The following is a 13,988-nucleotide window of genomic DNA, read 5'->3' as shown; positions in this document are numbered from 1 at the left end:
GCACAGTACACGATTCGCTATGCATTGAATGGCTTGTATGAGTGGCAATGCAAGGCCTAGGCCTGTGTGACGCAGTAGAAATTCAGCCATGTGGGCCCTTGAAATGACGGCTGCCTGACCTGTGAAGTGTGACAATGGGATGTGAGGTCAATGCGCTGGCGTGGCACACCGTGGCGGTAGGCGGTCGAAGACCGCGGCGCAAAGCAGCATTGGTTAACATTGAACCCTATGGGTCTCAGGAGCCAATGACGATGTGCGCCGGCGGTCGCGGTACGCACCGCCGCGGTACGCACCGCTGCGGGCGTGACCGCCATTTTCTAACTGCTTAATCACTCGAGACCTGATCATCCACAGGAGAGGACCTATACTGCAAGTGCTGCTGTAAACTCGGTCTGGAAGAGACAATGGCTGCTGCGACTGGGGAAAGGGCCCCTGCCTTCACATCTGAGGAATTGGATAAACTTGTTGATGGGGTCCTCCCCCAGTATGCGCTACTCTACGGTCCTCCAGACCAACAGGTAAGTACACTGGGAGCACGTAGTATGGGCTATGCCTGTGTTGAGTGGGGTGGATGTAAGATGGTGGGGAGGGGAGCGAATGAGGAGTGCAACGCACGACAGATGAGAGCATGTGCCACATGGCAAGGTTGGGGAGGGGGGGCCACTCACATCGACCATGCAGAAAAGTGATGATATTTCTTTTTCCACCCTGTACATGTCACATAGGTCAGCACCCATCAGAAGATCGACATTTGGCGTGCCATCGCCAAGGATGTCCGGGCCCTGGGGGTCCACAACAGACGGGGCACCCACTGCCGCAAGAGGTGGGAGGACATCCGCCGCGGGAGCAGAAAGACCGCCGAGGCTCTGCTGGGGATGGCCTCCCAACGTAGGAGGGGTGCCAGTCGTCAATTGACCCCCCTGATGTCCCGGATCCTGGCGGTGGCCTACCCCGATTTGGATGGGCGCGTGAGGACATCACAGCAGACACAAGGGGGTGAGTATCAGCACATTCCGCTATATTAGCGCATAGTGGAGGTGTCTGGGTGGGGGAGGAGGGCTGTGGCTATCTCTAGGCCAGGGTGGTTTCTGTAGGCTATGCCCCTCCGTTAGACATGGCCCTGTGCCCCCACCCCCCACCTCTGTAGGGTGCTAAGTAAAGCTATCCATGGCCCGGGCTCACCTATGTGTGCATTTGTCGTCCATAGACTTGTAGGCCAAGGCACTATAATGGAGTAGTGTACCCTGAGTGCGCTGCGTAGTGCAGGGGGCTTCTGTGTCTGTCCTCTCCGCCAACGGTGCCGCCAATGTATGCACTCAACATGTCTTTCTTTCTTCTCCCCCCCCTTTTTTTTGGTTTTCCTGTTCATGTGTGCATTAGCATCATCAGGCGGAGGAGAAGTGGCATCGGCGCACGAGGGAGCTGCATCTCACATGGCCCCGGAGGGCCCTGCAACCGACTCGGAGTTAACCAGTGAGACGGAGGGCGAGGGGGGCTCCACAACGGGGACCCGTGGAGACGTCAGCGACACCGACACTTCCTCGGAAGGGAGCTCCCTTGTGGTGGCGGCAACATCCGTGCCCACCGCAACAACAGGTACAGCCGCCACCCAGCGCACCAGCTCCGCCCTCCCAGCAGCCTCTCAGCTTCCGCCCGGAGGCCGCTCGGCCAGGAAGCCGGCCATCTCCTTCGCCCCTGGCACCTCAGGTCCTGCCCCAGTTACCCCTGCTGCCCTCAGTGCGGAGATCATTGACCTCCTCCAGACGCTCATTGTTGGGCAGTCTACCCTTTTGAATGCCATCCAGGGGGTAGAAAGGGAGGTGCATCGGAGCAATGCATACCTGGAGGGCATTCATTCGGGTCAGGCTGCCCATCAGCGATCGTTCAACGCTCTGGCCTCAGCACTGACGGCAGCAATTGTCCCTGTGTCTAGCCTCCCCCCTCCAACTTCCTCAACCCAGTCCCACTCCCCTGTTCCTCTGCCTATCCCAGACACACCTACAGACCAGCCTGCACACACCTCAACACCCAAGGGCAGCTCATCCAGACATAAGCACCACAGATCACACAAGCATTCACCCAAGCAACATCCACATGCAGACATGCCAACAGCCACTGCCTCCTCTGTGTCCCCCTCCTCCTCGTCTCCCTCCTCCCTCCCTGTGACGTCTCCACTCACACCTGCATGCACACCACCATCAGCCACTACGTCCATCACCACCACACCAACCAGAACAGTCCGCACACGTGCAGTCACCACCCCCACTGCCATTTACACGTCCCCTGTGTCCTCTCCCAGTGTGTCTGTCACTCCCTCTTCCAAGCCACACAAACGCCGGCAGCCACCCACCCAACAGCCATCCACCTCACCACAGCCTCCAGCACAAGCACCTGCACCCAAAGACAGCACACTTGACTCTCCTACAACCACATCCTCTTCCTCCACTCCCATACCCACTGCACCTACCCTTCCCATTGCTCCTAAAAAGTTGTTCCTCTCCAAAATTAACCTCTTTGCATCACCTGACCCACCCCCTCCATCTCGTAAGAGTCCAAACAGCACCTCAGCCACCACAAGCCCTGCACCTACTAGGACCATCGTTCAGGGCTATTGGAGTCCACCAGCTCCTAGGGCAGGAACATCCGCCAGCAGCAAGGGGACAGCCAGCCCACCCCATGGGAAAAGAACCAAAAAAGGGAAGGGCCGGCGCGACAGGCCTGAGACGGCTGCCCCCAAGGACACCACCCTTGCACCGTCACCTGGCCCATCCACAAAGGGAGGCAAGGGCCCCAGAGATTCTGCCAAGGGGGGCAAGGGCAGCAGGGCGGACAAGTCCGTCAGCAGGCGAGCTGCCCAGGAGGGCCCCACCAGCCCCATTTGGGGTGTGACGGAGGACACTCACGGGCCCAGCACTCCAGCACAGGAGGGCCCCGCAAGCGAAAGGTCGGATGGCGACTGAGCGGGAATAATTGGCCAGATCTGGTTCCCTAGGAACACAAGACAAGCACCGCTGAACAGGGCCCCGCCGTGAGAAGCACCGCTGAACAGGGCCCCGCCGTGAGAAGCACCGCTGAACAGGGCCCCGCCAAGAGAAGCACCGCTGAACAGGGCCCCGCCGTGAGAAGTACCGCTTAACAGGGCCCCGCCGTGAGAAGCACCGCTAAACAGGGCCCCGCCGTGAGAAGTACCGCTGAACAGGGCCCTGCCAAGAGAAGCACCGCTCCGCTGGGCCCTTCATCTCAAGCACCGCTCCGCTGGGCCCCGCCGTCTCTGCACCGCTCCGCTGGGCCCTTCCTGTCAAGCACCGCTCTGCTGGGCCCTTCCTGTCAAGCACTGCTCTGCTGGGCCCTTCATCTCAAGCACCGCTCCGCTGGGCCCCTCCTGTCAAGCACCGCTCCGCTGGGCCCTTCATCTCAAGCACCGCTCCGCTGGGCCCCGCCATCTCTGCACCGCTCCGCTGGGCCCTTCCTGTCAAGCTCCGCTGGGCCCCTCCTGTCAAGCACCGCTCCGCTGGGCCCGCCGTCTCTGCACCGCTCCGTTGGGCCCTTCCTGTCAAGCACCGCTCCGCTGGGCCCCTCCTGTCAAGCACCGCTCTGCAGGGCCCCTCCTGTCAAGCACCGCTCCACTGGGCCCTTCATCTCAAGCATAGCTCCGCTGGGCCCTTCCTGTCAAGCACCGCTCCGCTGGGCCCTTCATCTCAAGCACCGCTCCGCTGGGCCCTTCCTGTCAAGCACCGCTCCGCTGGACCCCGCCGTCTCTGCACCGCTTCGCTGGGCCCTTCATCTCAAGCACCGCTTGCCCATTGGCAGGGCCAGATCTGTGTCGGGCAGGGCTTCACGAAGCACTCTGGGCACCATGCCTCCTCCATAACAAGTGGAGTCTGGAATCCACCTGATGGACTGTGGCTTTGCACTCCCCAGGATGGTACAGTGGGCAATCCACCCACTGTAGAGACTTGAGAGTCTGTGGCTTTGCACTCCCCAGGATGGTACAGTGGGCAATCCACCCACTGTAGAGACTTGAGAGACTGTGGCTTTGCACTCCCCAGGATGGTACGGTGGGCATGGAGGCCCCTCGTGGATCTGGCGTCGTGGACTCATGTGGTTGAGGTGCCCCCCCTTCCCTTCCCCCTGAGGTGCCTATGGTTTTATTATCTGATGCCCCAGCAGTGTTCTCTCCAATGGAATCGGGTCTCGTGTGTAGGCTTTGCCCATGTGTTTATGCACATTGGCCCACGAACAATGGCATGTAGCCAATATGTGCCGGACTTTTGGACTATGTATACATTGTTCATGTTGTAATATATTTATTTTATGAATTTCATATTTCACTTAAGTTCAAATATGCTTTAATATACTTCAATTTTAATGATCATTTTATTTTGTCTTTGCATTTTTCAAGGGGGTTTGGGGGGTGTCACTCTGACTTGTTGCTCTGCATCGGTGTGTGGGGATTTGGGGGGGGGGTGTTGCGTATGTGTGTGCCCGTAATCTTTTCTCCTCCCCCCTCCCCTGTGTCGTAGGTGCAGTACTCACCGTTGTCTCCTGCTGCGGCGTTCGTGATCCTGGTAGAGGAGCAGGTAGACAATAGCTGGTAGGATGTTTAATTCGGGTTCCATGCTGTCCAGATTTCTCGTGGAGTGTATAGAGGTGAGCGTTTTCCCGTTCGTGGTCTGTTTCCGCTGTGTTTTTATCGGCGGGGCTCCCGCCCCGGAAAAGGTGGCGGATTGGTGGGTCGTGATAGGGTGGGTGGTACATTGTCTGCCGCCTGTCTGTTGGCGGTGACCGCCGTGCTGTTTGTTTGTCCCGCCGTGGCGGTCGGAGTGTTAAAGTGGCGGGCTGTGTTGGCGGTTCCCGCCAGGGTTGGAATTCCATTTTTTTTACCGCCTGCCTGTTGGCGGGTTGGCCGCCGCTTTAACACCGACCGCCAGGGTTGGAATGACCCCCAAAGTGTCTTAAGTCTTTAAAAAGCAAACAAAGTTTCTTTCAAGCACAAAGTACCTGGTTTGGAGTGGAAAATCTCCGCAAAGGGCCGCAGAAGAAGAGATATGTGGAAAAATAGTGTGTGCGTCGATTTCTCCCCAGCACACAAAGACTTGCGTCGTTATTTTTCACGCGGGGAAGTCGTGCGTCATTTTCCGGCGCGCGGACAGTCTCTTTCTACGGGTCGCGGGGATTACCAGATGTCCCGGGTCTGTGCGTGGATTCTCCTGCTTGTTTTCCGGCTGTGCGTCGTTCTGCGGGGCCGTGCGTCGAAGTTTCGCTCTCACGGCAGGCGTCGCATCGATTTCTCCTCTGGAAGTCGGGCGGCGTTGTCCTTGCGAGGCCGTGTGTCGAAGTTCCGGTCACCCCGAAGGCGTTGCGTCGATCAGCGTCGGTGTGCGGTGTTTTTCTCACCGCAGAACAAGCTGTGTGTCGAAAAGTTCGGCGCACGAAGTGTCCAAGTGAAAAAGAGAAGTCTTTTTGGTCCAAAGACTTCAGGGAACAGGAGGCAAGCTCTATCCAAGACCTTGGAGAGCACTTTCACAGCCAGACAAGAGTTCAGCAAGGCAGCAGGCCAACAGCAAGGCAGAAGTCCTTTGTAGAAAAGCAGACAGATGAGTCCTTTGAGCAGCCAGGCAGTTCTTCTTGGCAGGATGTAGTTTCTGGTTCAGGTTTCTTCTTCAGCAAGTGTCTGATGAGGTAGGGCAGAGGCCCTGTTTTATACCCAAATGTGCCTTTGAAGTGGGGGAGACTTCAAAGAGTGGCTAAGAAGTGCACCAGGTCCCCTTTCAGTTCAATCCTGTCTGCCAGGGTCCCAGTAGGGGGTGTGGCAGTCCTTTGTGTGAGAGCAGGCCCTCCACCCTCCCAGCCCAGGAAGACCCATTCAAAATGCAGATGTGTGCAAGTGAGGCTGAGTACCCTGTGTTTGGGGTGTGTCTGAGAGAATGCACAAGGAGCTGTCAACCAAGCCCAGCCAGACGTGGATTGTAAGGCACAGAAAGATTTACATGCAAAGAAATGCTCACTTTCTAAAAGTGGCATTTCTAGAATAGTAATATTAAATCCGACTTCACCAGTCAGCAGGATTTTGTATTACCATTCTGGCCATACTAAATATGACCTTCCTGCTCCTTTCAGATCAGCAGCTGCCACTTTAACAATGTATGAGGGCAGCCCCAATGTTAGCCTATGAAGGGAGCAGGCCTCACAGTAGTATAAAAACGAATTTAGGAGTTTTACACTACCAGGACATATAACTACACAGGTACATGTCCTGCCTTTTACCCACACAACACCCTGCTCTAGGGGTTACCTATGGCACACATTAGGGGTGACTTATATGTAGAAAAAGGGGTGTTCTAGGCTTGGCAAATACTTTTAAATGCCAAGTCGAAGTGGCAGTGAAACTGCACACACAGGCCTTGCAATGGCAAGCCTGAGACAAGGTTAAGGGGGCAACTTAAGTGGGTGGCACAACCAGTGCTGCAGGCCCACTAGTAGCATTTAATCTACAGGCCCTAGGCACATATAGTACACATTACTAGGGACTTATAAGTAAATTAAATAGTCCAATCAGGTATGATCCAAAGTTACCATGTTTAAAAAGGGAGAGGGCATATGCACTTTAGCACTGGTTAGCAGTGGTAAAGTGCTCAGAGTCTAAAAGCCAGCAAAACAGGGTCCAAAAAGTGGAGGGAGGCAGGCAAAAAGTTAGGGGTGACCACCCTAAGGCATGTCAGGTCTAACATGTGTCCCCCCCAGCTGAAAGTGGGGAGAGCTACCCAACCTCCTGGGAGCTCTCATCGCTAAGGCGGAAGTATCTCGGGAGACCATCAGCATTGGTGTGGTCAGCCCCTGGGCGATGATCCACCGTAAAGTCCATCCCCTGTAGGGAAATGGACTATCAAGAGTTTTGGATTCTCACTCCTCATCTGCATGAGCCATCTGAGGGGCCTGTGGTCTGTCTGAACCCGGAAGTGAGTCCCAAACAGGTAGGGTCTTAGCTTCTTCAGTGCCCGGACCACAGCAAATGCTTCTCTCTCAATAGCACTCCACCTTTGTTCCTGTGGTAATAGTCTTCTGCTAATAAAGACTACTGGTTGGTCTGAGCCCTCCTCATTCAGCTGTGCTAGAACAGCCCCTATACCATGCTCTGAAGCGTCTGTCTGCACAATAAATTCCTGGGAGTAGTCAGGGGCCTTGAGCACGGGGCTGTGCACATGGCTTCCTTCAGAGAATCAAAGGCTTTCTGACAGGCCTCTGTCCAATTCACCAACCTAGGTTGTTTCTTGGAAGTGAGTTCTGTCAAGGGGGACACAATGGTACCATAGCCCTTGACGAACCTGTGGTAGTATCCAGTGAGGCCCAAAAAGGCTCTCACCTCAGTCTGTGTTCTAGGTGGTTGCCAGGCCTTGATAGTTTCAATCTTGGCCTGGAGTGGCTGCACCCTGCCACCACCTACTAGGTGTCCCAAGTACACCACGGAACCCTGCCCAATCTGGCACTTACTAGCCTTGATAGTCAGGCCTGCCTGTTGCAGAGCCTGAAGCACCTCCTTGAGGTGGAGCAGGTGTTCCTCTCAACTGGAACTGTAGACAGCTATGTCGTCCAGGTAAGCTGCACAGAAGGCATCTTTACCAGCTAGGACCCCGTTAACCAACCGTTTGAAGGTAGCGGGGGTATTTTTCAGCCCAAATGGCATCACCCGGAATTGGTAATGGCAATCAGAGGTGGAAAAAGCGGATCTTTCTTTAGCCCCCTCAGTCAGGCCAATCTGCCATTACCCAGAAGTAAGATCGAACGTACTCAGGAACTTGGCAGCGCCTAGCCTGTCAACGAGCTCATCAGCTCGGGGGATGGGGTGAGCATCAGTCTGGGTGACTGAATTGAGACCCCGGTAGTCCACACAGAACGGGAGTTCTGGCTTCGCACCTGGGGCAGTAGCCTTGGGAACCAATACCACAGGGCTGGCCCAGGGACTACTGGATTTCTCAATAACCCCCAAAGTCAACATCTTGGAGACCTCCTCCTTGATGCTTGCCTTCACTTTATCTGACAACCTGTAAATTTTGTTCTTCACAAGGGAACTGTCACCTGTGTCAATGTCATGCACACAGAGGTGGGTTAGTCCAGGAGTAAGGGAGAACAGGGGGGAGAACTACTCTAACAGCTCATAGCAGTCCCCTCTCTGGGTTGGAGTCAGGGAGTCAAAGAGAATGACACCCCCTACTGACCCATCCCCTTCTTTGACAGCGAGAAGGTCGGGGAGAGGTTCACTCTCCTCTTCCATGCCCTCATCTGTGACTAGGAGCATACTGACCTCTGACCTCTCAAAGTGAGGTTTGAGCCGGTTGTGATGGAGGACCCTTAGGGGTGCCTAGGGGTCTTGAGGTCCACTAGGTAAGTGGCCTCCCCTTTACGCTCCTTGATCTCAAAGGGGCCAGTCCAGCGGTCCTGGCGAACCCTGGGCTCTACTGGCTCCATCACCCAAACTTTGTCTCCAGGTGAGAACTCAACTAGGGTGGCCTTCTGGTCATACCACTCCTTCATCACCTCTTGACTGGCCTCGAGGTTACTCTGGGCCTGCTTCCAGAAGCGTTGGGTTTGTTTGCGGAGGGCCAGCATGTAGCTGACCACATCCTGGGGAGGGGCCTGGGAGCTTTCTCCCAGCCCTCCTTAACAATGCTTAGGGGTCCCCTGACAGGGTGACCATAGAGAAGCTCAAAGGGGCTGAACCCCACCCCTTTCTGGGGCACCTCTCTATAAGCAAACAACAGGCAGGGTAAGAGGACGTCCCACTTACGCCTCATGGCCTCAGTCAGGCCACCAATCATGCCTTTCAGGGTCTGGTTGAATCTCTCAACAAGCCCATTGGTTTGAGGATGATAAGGGGTGGTAAACCGGTAGGTCACCCCACACTCATCCCACAGGGTCTTCATGTATGCAGACATGAAGTTTGTGCCCCTGTCAGACAAGACCTCCTTAGGGAATCCCACATGGGTAAATATTCCCAACAGTGCTCTGGTCACCACCTTTGCAGTCACTGTTCTCAGAGGGATTGCCTCTGGATAGCGGGTGGCATGGTCCACCAAAACCAGGATAAACCTGTTGCCCAAGGCAGTTTTGGGGTCCAAGGGACCAACAATGTCGATGCCCACCCTTTCAAAGGGGGTGCCAACGACTGGGAGTGGGAGCAGGGGAGCTTTAAGCCATTTCCCTGCCTTCCCACTAGCCTGGCAGGTGGGGCAAGCTCTGCAGAAGTTATCTGAGGCTTTCCTCATTCTGGACCAATGAAAGTGGGTGTCAAGCCTGTCAAAGGTCTTGTCTTGGCCCAGGTGTCCTGCCAGGGAAATGTCGTGAGCCAGGCCTAGTAGGAATTTCTGGTAACACTGGGGGACCACCAGCACACGGTGTGCCCCAGGACCTGGAATCCTACGCTCACTGTAAAGGAGATCATTCTCCCAGTAAATATGGTGAGCACCAGAGGTGTCACCTGCTGCGTGGTCTGTGGCCTGCTTCCTCAGACCCACAAGGATGGGGCATTCTTTCTGCGCCTTGCAGAATGCTTCCCTGGTTGCCCCCCCTTCTACTTGCCAGCCAGCAAGTTCAGGTAGGTTACCCAGGGCAGCTATGTCCTCCCCGGTTGGCTCAGGGGCCTCCTCCTCCTCAGGGGCCTCGTCTACCACTGTGGGAACATTGGAGGCGGGTTTCCCGTGCCCCTGGCCCTCCCTTTTGGCAGCTGTCTGGGCCATCTTTCCAGGCTCCAGACGCCCTTGACTCCCTTCCCGGGCAGCCATGGACCGTGTGGTCATGCAGACCCACTCAGGTAACCCTAACATCTCCAGGTGAGATCTGAGCTCTACTTCTTTCCAAGCAGTATGCTCAGGATCATTGCCTAACAGACAATCTACAGGCATGGCAGGATTCACAGCTACTTTCAGAGTACCAGAGACCCCCCCCCACTCAAAGGGAACCAGAGCCACCGGTACGTGACTCTCACGATTGTCAGCGACTATGACCTGGTGGAATGTAGGAGGGACTATCTGCTCTGTTGACACCAGCTGACTCTGGATAGTAGTCATACTGGCTCCTGTGTCACGCAGAGCCTCCACCTTCTGCCCATTAATGGTGACCCACTGCCTGTACTTGGAAGTATTTCGGGGCATGTGGGCTTTGGGCACCATTTCTCTTTCTCCCAGGGACACTAGGGAAATCTCTACCTGCTCCCCAAAGCTATCTGGGTCCATCTCCCCCCCAAGCGCTACACTAGTCAACCCAGGTGTCTGTCCGGTAGTGGACGGTGCCCTCTTGGAGCACTGGTGGTCGCCTTTATAGTGACCATACTGGTAACACTCCATGCATTTGGGGTTGGATTTCCCTGACCTATCATACATCCCTGCCTTTTTCCCAAATCTGGAAAAGGAATGGCTGCCACCCCCTCCCTGGGAATTCTTTTGGGGGCCTTTTGAGAGTTCCGTATCTGTAAGTTTATCTCCCCCCTCTTTCTTCTGTTGGGAACTCTGACCACCTTTGTGGGTGTCCCCCCCCAGGTACCTTTTTGGACACTCTGGTGCTAACCCAGAGGTCCCTCTCCTCAGCAAGCTTCGTGGGATCAGTCAGCTTACTATCTACCAAGTGCTGGCGCAACTCTGTATAGGTAACATTGAGTATATGCTCTCTCAGAATCAAGTCATATAGCCCTTTATAATTATCTATTTCGTTGCCCCGCACCCATCCATTCAGTGCCTTACTGGAAAAGTCAAAGAAATATACCCATGTTTGGTGCTGTCCCTGAACCTCTGACGGTATCCCTCAGGGGTCAGCCCAAACTTGGCAATTAAAGTGGCTTTCTGAAGTGGGCATGTGTTTTGATCAGGTTGATCCAATGTGAGAAGTGTGTCCCTCCCCAATGGCGGCACATAACCCCCACATAGCTACCCCCCATTGCCCTTCAGGAACCTCATGAGCCCTTAGTGCAACTTCATAAGCAGCCAACCATTTATCTATGTCATCTCCCACCACAAAACTGGGCACCACATTTTTGGGTATACGAACCTTCTTTTCTCCAGCAGGTCCTGTCTGTATGCTTCCACCATTATTGCTGGATTCAGACTGTCTCGCCTTGATCTCCAGCTCCTTGAGACTCATGAGCCAACAATAGTTTCTTTTCAGCCAAAGCTCTTTCAGCTTCCACCTGTTATGCTGCTCTTTCAGCTTCAGCTTGTTTGGCTGCCCTTTCAGATTCAGCTTGTTTGGCTTCTCTTTCAGCTTCAATCTGTTTGGCTGCTCTTTCAGCCTCAGCTTGCTTGGCTTCTCTCTCTGCCCTTCTTTCCTCCTGTTGAGCCTCAATTTTCAGTTTTACCATTTGCAATTGGAACTCCCTTTCCTCTCTGGGATCAGGCTTTGCACAGAGACACTGCTCCCTAGTCTGGAAGGGGGCACAATTGCAGTGGTAACATCATCCACAGATAGCAACAAATCCTCTGAGGGGCCAATTTCTGGCTCCTCTTCTTCATCATCTTCTTTTAAATGGGCTCCTGCCCAGGCCCTCAGCGCCACTTGAAAGTCCTCCTTTTTGGAGGCCCCTTGGGTGGGTACCCTCATTGCCCTGCAGAACCCTTTTAGTTGTTTGACCGTATATGTATCCAACAGGACTAGGTCAAAGTCTCCTATCTGAGACCCAGTCAGAGACATGTTGAGTGAGGATTTAGTTTTTGAAAACTGTCAGGAAAAAACAAATTTGCCAAAAAGAGATAAAAATCAAGTTGACCTTCAACTGTGGGTAGGTAGTGAAATACTTAGCTACTGTATGTCACTGTACAAATACAAGTCCTATCCTCACCGCTGATCACCAATGTTAGAAATTGGGTTTTTGGTTGGCAGTCAGGTCACCCTCTGTCCAAGCAAGAACCCTCACTCTAGTCAGGGTAAGTCACACACAATCCAAACTTAGCCTGTGCCCACCCTCTGGTAGCTTGGCACGGGCAGTCAGGCTTAACTTAGAAGGCAATGTGTAAAGTATTTGTGCAATAAATCATACAATACCACCATATAGCACCACAAAAATACACCACACAGTGTTTAGAAAAATATATAATATTTATCAGGATAATTGTAGGTCAAAACGAATAAAGTTGCAATGTGAATTTGTAAAGATATCACTGAAAAGTGATATAAAATGTCTTAAGTCTTTAAAAAGCAAACAAAGGTGGTCATTACAACCCTGGCGGACGATGTTAAAGCGGCGGAAATACCGCAAACAGGCCGGCGGTACAAAAAAGGGAATTATGACCGCGGTGGAAACCGCCAACATAGACAGACACTTTAACACTCCGACCGCCACGGCGGTACAGACAAGCAGCACGGCGGTCACCGCCAACAGACAGGCGGGAGACAAAGTACTGCCCACAGTATTACAACAGGCCAATCCGCCACCTTTTCCGGGGCGGATTCTCCGTGGATAAAAACACGATGGAAACAGCTTTGGCAATGGGAAAACGCTCACCTGAACACACTCCACGAGGAAGGTGGATACAATGGAGCCGGAACTCCAAATACTCCCTGCGATTGTGTTCCTGCTCCTCTACGAACATCAGCAACGGCGGCGCCGGAGACAACGGTGAGTACTGCACCTATGACATAGGGGAGGGGGGAGGCAAAAGTCAGGGACACACACACGCAACACCCCACCCCCACCCACACCCCGACCCTCGCACACTACAACACACACACCAATGCATAACCAAACATCACAGGAACAACCCCCAACCCCCGCGGAAGAATGCAAAGACAAAAGGAAATGAAGTACAACCATTGTAATGTATCAAAATACAGTAAGCACATATATACATAAATATATACACATTCCAAATATATACATCACGATTAGTAGTGCACTTATGCACATTTCAATGTCTGTGGACCACTGGGCCCAAAATGCATGGGTGAGGCCCACACACGATACCTGTCCAGAAACGGAGAGAACACTGCAGGGGCATCAGATAGAAATACAACAGGCACCTCAGGGGGAGGGAAAGGGGGGGCACCTCAGCCGGATGACAGCACCACGCTAGATCCACGACGGGGCTCCATGCCCATTGATGTATCCTGGGGAGTGCAAAGCCACAGTCTCACAAGTCATTGCAGTGGGTGGGTTGCCCACTGTTTTATCCTGGGGAGTGCAAAGCCACAGTCTCACAAGTCTTTGCAGTGGGTGGGTTGCCCACTGTTTCATCCTGGGGAGTGCAAAGCCACAGTCTCACAAGTCTTTGCAGTGGGTGGGTAGCCCACTGTTTCATCCTGGGGAGTGCAAAGCCACAGTCTCACAAGTCTTTGCAGTGGGTGGGTTGCCCACTGTTTTATCGTAGGGAGTGCAAAGCCACAGTCTCACAAGTCTTTGCAGTGGGTGGGTTGCCCAGTGTTTTATCCTGGGGAGTGCAAAGCCACAGTCTCACAAGTCTTTGCAGTGGGTGGGTTGCCCACTGTTTCATCCTGGGGAGTGCAAAGCCACAGTCTCATAAGTAGATAACAGTCTACATTGGTTTTGTGGGGGGACTGGTGCCCACAGTGCATCACGCTCCCCGTGACGGTCCCAGTTCCGTCACTGCCCTTGCCCCACATGGGCTAACGATGCTTGAGTTGGCGGTGCTTGCCCTGTTCAGCAGTGCTTGCCCTGTTCAGCGGTGCTTGCCATGGCGGTCTTTGCCCTGTTCAGCGGTGCTTGGCCTGTTCAGCGGTGCTTGCCATGTTCAGCAGTGCTTGCCATGGTGGTCTTTGCCCTGTTCAGCGGTCTTTGCCCTGTTCAGCGGTGCTTGGCCTGTTCAGCGGTGCTTGCCATGTTCAGCGGTGCTTGTTCAGCGGTGCTTGCCATGGTGGTCTTTGCCCTGTTCAGCGGTGCTTGGCCTGTTCAGTGGTGCTTGCCATGTTCAGCGGCGCTTGCCATGGCGGTCTTTGCCCTGTTCAGCGGTGCTTGGCCTGTTCAGCGGTGCTTGGCCTGTTCAGCGGTG

The sequence above is a fragment of the Pleurodeles waltl genome, chromosome 5 (assembly GCF_031143425.1).
Source record: "Pleurodeles waltl isolate 20211129_DDA chromosome 5, aPleWal1.hap1.20221129, whole genome shotgun sequence".
Taxonomy (NCBI): domain Eukaryota; kingdom Metazoa; phylum Chordata; class Amphibia; order Caudata; family Salamandridae; genus Pleurodeles; species Pleurodeles waltl.
Note: the sequence above shows the minus strand (reverse complement) of the source record.